A 7,553-nucleotide genomic window follows, 5' to 3' on the forward strand; every position below is an offset into this window, starting at 1 on the left:
GACAAAGCCTGCCACAACCTCTGATGCATTAGAGGGCTTGAAACAAAAGGAAAAGCAAGCTGAGGTGGTTGAGCAATCGGATCAGAGCCAAAAGGACCAGCATGGGCCAAGAACGCCATGCACACAAGCGGCCATAAAAGAAGGAGCGGAGATAGTTAGCTCATTTGACATTGACGGTCACTTAGAGCAGATCAAACTACAATTCCAATGTCAAAGAGCTCTGTACAACCTCAAGGAGTTGGAGTTAGAAGATAACAAAAAGGAGGCATCTAGAGCAGCATCAGAATCCTGGCAATTAAAGCAACAAATCGAAGCACTAAAGAACGCAAAAGTCCAGGCGCAATCCGAGTTGCAGAGAGAATGAGAAAATGCAACATACTATTACAAAGAAGTGCAACAATTCAACGAGGTGAACTCCGCATTACAGATCGAACAACAACGCCTCGAGGAGGAGCTAACCAGAGAAAAGAAACAAAATGAAAAGCTACAAGGTTCATATGCAGTGGCTAGCACGTCTCTCACTCGGCTCCTGGCCATACAAGAGACACCCTCCTCTTCAACTATGACTGCAAGTTCTACTTTCTTGAGCCACGAAATCAAAGAGATAAAGGAGGCCCTAAAACAAGAAAAATATGATAGACAGATCATGACAGCAGGTCATAGGGCCCTACAACAGGCCAAGGATGAGGAAATCAATGACTTAAAGAGGCAATTGGCTGAGGCAAGAAAGAAAGTAGAGGCTATGAACGCAAATCAAACAAAGTATCAGCAGGACCTAGGAGAATTTGAGTAGGGAGAAGGATTCAAACAATCAGCGTTCGAAACTCATCAAACAGAAATGCCCACTACGAGCACTGGAAAAGGCATGCAGGAATCTGCAGATCCAGCCATGACATCCACCTCGGAGTCGACAAAATATGAAATTCAGTGTTGGATCTCAGAAGTAAAAGACCCTTCACACAAGGCGTATATGCAATATGAACTCAAAGTGATGGAATCGGCTGCCCTCCTCATGATCACTCCAGATGAGGTAGCAAAAAATCATGGGCATGAAATGATCGCACTACCATTTATGCGGCAAGAAGTTCGATTATGGCAACAAAAGATGCTCCCAGAAATTGAATCAAACAGCAAAGGGGACTACAGAGAGGTTTCGATTACGGCCCTTCAGATTGAAACCATCCTCGACAATCAACCACTCTCGAGAAAGAAATGGTTCGATCAACGACCAACTGACGAAACCTATTACAAAAACGCCCCCAGCGTCTCAGGATCCACCCCACTTACTGTCCCATCAATAGATGGTGATCCTAGGATAGTTTTTATAGTTGGCAAAGCAAAAGACCGGCAGTGCTGAACTACCCGGTAATTACCAAGCCGCTTAATAACAACCCCCCGTCAGAGCATTACATGGTGCAAACTCTGAAAGGAGTAATCAATATGATGAAAGAGATCCCAGTACTCGCTTGTCAGATGTTGGTAAAGATTGCCAAAATGCTCATCACGTGCATTACAGCTTTCAGAGACCGAAATCCATGGCAGGTTATTGTCGAGGGGACGCGAGGTATTTTCTGGAATATGGAGACCGAAATCCCCAACAGAAATATTATCATGGGATTATATGCAAGAGTCATGTTTCTGCCCTTTCATTACATGCAGACCTTCGAATAAGCTTTCATGACAAGTTTCTTCGAAGTGGACTCTTCCATATTCAATCCAATGACGAAAGATCTGCCAGCCCGCCACATCGCCTACAATAATCCCTTCAGAGAGCTGGCAACCAAAGTCGAGATCGAAGCCAGAGCTCAGAAGTTCAAAAATCTCACTACAATGCTCAAAAGAAGACAGTAAAGTGAACTCCCTCAGAGACAGCTTGCACGAGGGCATGCAATGAATAGGAAGGGGTGAATGTTTGGTGAATACGGGCGCATACAGGCATATGCACACCAAACCCGGTGGACACTCTATTTTTTTGAAAAAAACCTTGTAATCCATCCTAAGATGAGTTGTAATCATGATGAGATTAGACCATACCCTTTTTTATTTCTCTGAGTCTACCCCTTGTAAGAGGCCAGATGGCCATGGGAAAGCCCCCTAACTTTTAAAGTCAAAACCCTTAGTTTTGAAGAAGAAATTATCATTAGATGAAGAAAGAAAACGTGCACTATGGAGGCTTCTTGTGACTACAACTTGTAATCCTCTTTTCTCCTGAACGGGTAATCAGAATTCTATTCTGAATAGCACATTGCGATCTTTGTCTCTTGCTCTACAATCTAAGTGTAATCATTTCCAATTATGTTGTGGTTCGCGACGTACTGTTTGTGAGATAAATGCATGGATTTGAGAGTTAAAATGGTTGTTTTTTGATGTTTTGACCATGGATAAGTGTTTCTATGCTTAAGGTACATCTTTCCAAGTACTTCTGTTTCTGTTTTCTACACATTTTTTGTGATGGATCGTGATTTATGTACCTTCCCATATGGTAATTGAACTTGGTAGGATTGAGTCCATAAGTGTTGTGATACCTCTTCTTAAGTTTCCTGACATTCCGGATTCGTTTGGATACCGAAAAGGCGTGATGACGTTGAGTGTTGAGAATGGACGCATACTGATTGTCTGACTACGAAGTGATTGATTTGCTTTTGTCGTAGAACGAGTAGCCCCTTGAGTTCACTTTGGTGGGATTGACACTCTCATTAAGTCTCTGTGCCCCACCCCGAGTTGCTTCCTTGCATATTGACATTATGTTAGTGCAAAAGAGCTATGCTGCAGACGTCCGTCGCGGCAACCCGCTAACAACTCTAAAAGAAGGTTGCCAAGAGAGTTGTGTGTAGTGGTATGGGTGGTGAAACCGTCACTTCAAGAGCATTATGATCGCACTTAGACGATCAACACTGCATGCGGCTCGAGGTCTTGTTGCTATTACAGACAAGGAGTCCGATGGGTACCCTCGCCTAAAATCTTCAGGAGGAGAGTTTGTCTATTTGTGTGATACTACAATCTAACGCGGCCATTGCTCTCAACCTGTTTTCCTTGTAACTTTATCTTGTAGGTGGGATGTGGCCCTTACAAGATGAGAGCAAGAGGCTCTACCTCGCCCCCTTTTTTTAAAATTTCAACCTTCAACCTGGAACCGGAGGCAAGCTTCAAACTTCAAAGTTCAAGGGCCAAGTCTCAGACTCATTTTTTGGCGATCGTGATTCGTGAGCCTGTTAATCGATACTGTCTGTTAATGCAAATCTTGTCATCAGGACTCAAGTCAAGTGTGAATACAAATGTTGTTATATATCACCAAACCTGCAATGGTAGACCACCTTACCAACAAGACGAGTATGGGGTTAGTGCAATAAAGGTAGATCTTGCCAGAGGAAGAGGAAACACCTTGCAATCAGCTATCAGACATCCATTCAACTGATCTCCAATACTCTCATGCTTTACTTGTTGGCTAGCTATAACATCCTCTTCCCTCACGCAAAAGCCCAATACTTGGCCTCAAGTTAATTTCATATAGCAACAATTTTTATATTTCCATGTTATCCATAACAACTCTCTCTCTCTCTCTCTCTCTCTCTCTCTCTCTCTCTCTCTCTCTCTCTCTCTCTCTCTCTCTCTCTCTCTCTCTCTGTCTCTCATTCTCCCCCGTAGTGCAACCGTTTTTTGACCTAGCAAACAACAGTTCACTCTTTTGATCATAACTTCTTTATCCGAACTCTAATTTGGGTGATCTATAGTTCAATTAAAGAGCACAATTCCCTCTACACATTAATGTAAAGATAGAAATTTTCAGAGCTATGGAAGGCATTTATGTAGTAGCAACAGGTTCAAAAAAGTTGACTCTCATCTCTTATTTTACACACAATGTCTTCTGGCACTCACAAGGTTCTTCTTCTTCAACAATGTCCACAAACATTGTGGAAAATGTACCAAAATCTCTTAAGTGTGGAGATAACAACACAACCACCCAATCAATGACATCAAAAACCATGATCATGGCATACTTGGTATCGTTGCAAGAGACCATAAGCAAACAAGGCGAAGACTAACGGGCACTTGCAATGGAGAATGGCACATTAAGGGTACTTGTGGTTGAGAATGAGAATCTCAAGAGGACACTTGAGATGCAAACAACACAGTTGATGCAACTTGAAGAGGAAGTCAAGGAATGTAAACGCTCTCTTGTGGACTTGAATGCTTTGAAAGAGCGCATGAGCAAAGTAGACCATAATCATGTATTGAAAGAGGAGAAATTTGACACCATGAGATAGGATGTATGTGACATAAAATGTATGCACAAACAAGTCTTGGGTTGATGTATGTGGTAACAATGTGGTTCCTAATTCCTTACTCATGCAAGCTATGGTTCAAACAAAGAATATTGAGAATGTGGATGTGGAGGAGTTGAAGGAACGGCAGCGACATTCCAAGAGCATTGTTATTCGTGGAATTCCCAAAGAGAAGTTAGAGAAACCTTCTTCTATTTCCATTGTTATCAAAGATTCCTTCAAAACACACTTTGGCATGTCCGACGTTATGGTCTATGGAGCACATACAGTGGGTAAGCAAGGAGCTTCTGCTCGGGAGAACGACCAATTGTATGCATCATGCTGGATGAGACCAAACAAAAGATTATCCTTGATAATAGTTGGATCTATTTGAGGGATACAAAATGTTTTGTATCTGAAGATCGCACTATTAAGCAACAAAATATACGTCGCAAGGCATATGAGAAAAAGAATAAGAAAAACAAGCAGATCCCTCACGAAGAAAATGTGCCCAAGGAGGAGGCAAGTCCCTTAAGAAAATAGGGATGCGAGACCTATGAGACCAAGTTACAATTGAATATGATTTTGGAATTGTAATGGATACCCATGGAATGTGGGGGCTGACATTGAAGCAAAGCCAATGTTGTCCTTCTTGTTGAAACTTGGGAGCATGATACACAAAGGATTAACGGCTTTGAAGATTACAATGTACATTCATTGATGTGGTCAAAGAATCTCAAGCAACAAAGAGGGTAAGGAGGAGTAGCATGTATGGCTAAGAAAGGATTGGAAGATTTTGTATCAATTGTGAAAGATGACAAGCTCAAACGTTATGCATGGCTGAAAATTATGACACAAAAAAGAGCACCCATTTTGGTAGTCACTTGCTACATTCCTCATCATGATTCTCCCTTTTATGCTTGCATGGATAGAGATTAGTCATTTTTTTATTTAGAAGAGTATATTGCTTATTTCAAAGGCAACAGTGATGTTATTGTATTGGGGATATGAATGCTCACACAAAAATATTGCAATATGATACTCAACAATTTGATATGCCATACATTTCAAGGGAGTTGGAGGAATTTCACTTGTATGATCGTACTTCAATGGATGAAAAAGAGTTAGATCACTATGGAAAGTTACTTTTATACATGTGTAATAGCACGGGTATGCTCATTGTAAATGGTGTATCTTTGTGGAGTGGAACCAATGGATTTACACGTAGGAAACATAATGGGGATAGTGTGATTGAGTATATGCTACTCTCCGAAGCCATCATGTATCGCATAAAGAGTTTTATGTCTGGCCAATGGACCCCAGAATCAGACCATCGGACCTTATGTATTGACCTTTCATGTAGAGAAGAAACTAAGCACAATAATCTCACCCAAAGGGAAGACAAATTACCACTATGTATGGACTTCAAACGGACACCAATGTACATTAAAATGGTTGAGCAAAAGTTATGGATGACAAAGCTTCAATATAATAAATGGGAAGCTTTCAAGAAAGTTATTTGTTCTTGTATCGAAGAATGCTTTGCCATAAAGCATCTCCATGGTATCAACAAAGATAGATCACGTAAAAGGTGGTCTGATAAATAATGTCAAGATGCTCAAAAGTCCTTGATAAAGCTTGATGCAACTATGGACAAAGACAACTATCAAAGTAATTTGTATCCATATAAGGTTCAAACAAAATAAGAAGATGGGAAGTAAAGCAACAACTTTTTCAAGTCCAGAAAAGGCACATGCATGTGGAGATTTTGGAGAAACTTGAGGGCAAGCGGGTTGAGAATTTTGATAACTTGAGTTTTGTGGATATGTACATACATTGTAGGCAATTATATGAGCAAGCAAATGCGGAAAAAATGTCATTTTATGGTTCACTCCCATGTATGAAATCCTTTTTTACTATTGAGGATATATGCGGTGGGTTTGAAAAGTTGGCCACCACTGGCAAAGCGGGAGATCTTCAAGGTATCAAGCCGGAGATGATCAAATGGACGAAAGATTTTACCGATGAGTGGATGTGTGATATATTATCTTAACCTTGTACTTCAACATAGTATGCCTTATGATTGGAGTACTAATTGGTCTAAGCCTTTGCATAAAGGAGGGGATGCAAAGAATGTAAACAACTACCGTACTATAATGATTAAGTCTCTTATGGAAAATTTATTTGGGTGCATAATGGAGATTAAATTGAGTGATTGGAATGAAGAGAATGAAAAGTGTGCAAAAGGACAAGCGGGTTTTTGTCGATGCCATAGCACCATTGATTATCTTGTCACTCTTCGTGTTCTCATGGAGGAAAGTCACTTGAAAGGCAAGCGATTGTATTGTTGTTTTGTGAACTTTAAGAAAGCCTTTGATATGATTCCACATAGCAATTTGTGGAGAAGGATGGAAGAACTCCAAGTGTCAAGTGAGTTTATGCTTGTGGTTTCTCGAATCTATGAGAAGGTGATTTGTCAATTACGCATGGAAAAAAGGAATTGAAAAAAAAATTGTAAGCAGTATTGGGGTTAAACAAGGATGTCAGTGGTCACCAACTCTCTTTGGTCTATGCATCGATCAATTGGAACAAATGGTACTTGACTTTATGCAAGATACATTTTTGATGCATTGGTGACACCAGTTCTTCTTTATGGAGTTGAAGTGTGGGACAGGAGCATCTCAAAGTCTACTTGGAAAGAGTTTGAGGATGCAAGATACCTTTATGATGCATTGGTGACACCATTTCTTCTTTATTGAGTTGAAGTGTGGGGATAGGAGCATCTCAAAGTCTACTTGGAAAGAGTTTGCGAATGTCCAAAAGTGTTTTCTTAAAAGCTTTCTCCAAGTTAAGACACAAACACCATATATGCTCCTACTTCTTGAGTCGCGATCTCTTCCAATTGAGGTTATGGGCATGGAAAAGGTTGTGGAGTACATGAAAAATATACGTCAAAACCCCTCACATCAACTTCCTACAATTGCATGGAAAGCAAGTTAAAAAGTTCAAAAGACGCATAAAAGCAAGATCTTGAGCACGGGATGGATGCAAGAAATAAAGAAGTGGTTTGGGAGATGGGATGCATTACACTTTCTATATGATGCTTCGATTGACTCCCAAGTGAATGAAGCTTTTCTACAACGCTAATGTATTACGGCTTGGAGAAATCCAGTGGGTCGCGCTTCATACATTACACCACCCATATTGCCCCCAAATACAAAATCATGTTCTTTGCTAAAAGACAAAACCGTACTCACACTTACATTCTTGAGCCTATCCCCTTGTCAGTGT

This window comes from Adiantum capillus-veneris, chromosome 5, assembly GCF_014529385.1.
Source record: "Adiantum capillus-veneris isolate H3 chromosome 5, ASM1452938v2, whole genome shotgun sequence".
NCBI classification, from domain to species: domain Eukaryota; kingdom Viridiplantae; phylum Streptophyta; class Polypodiopsida; order Polypodiales; family Pteridaceae; genus Adiantum; species Adiantum capillus-veneris.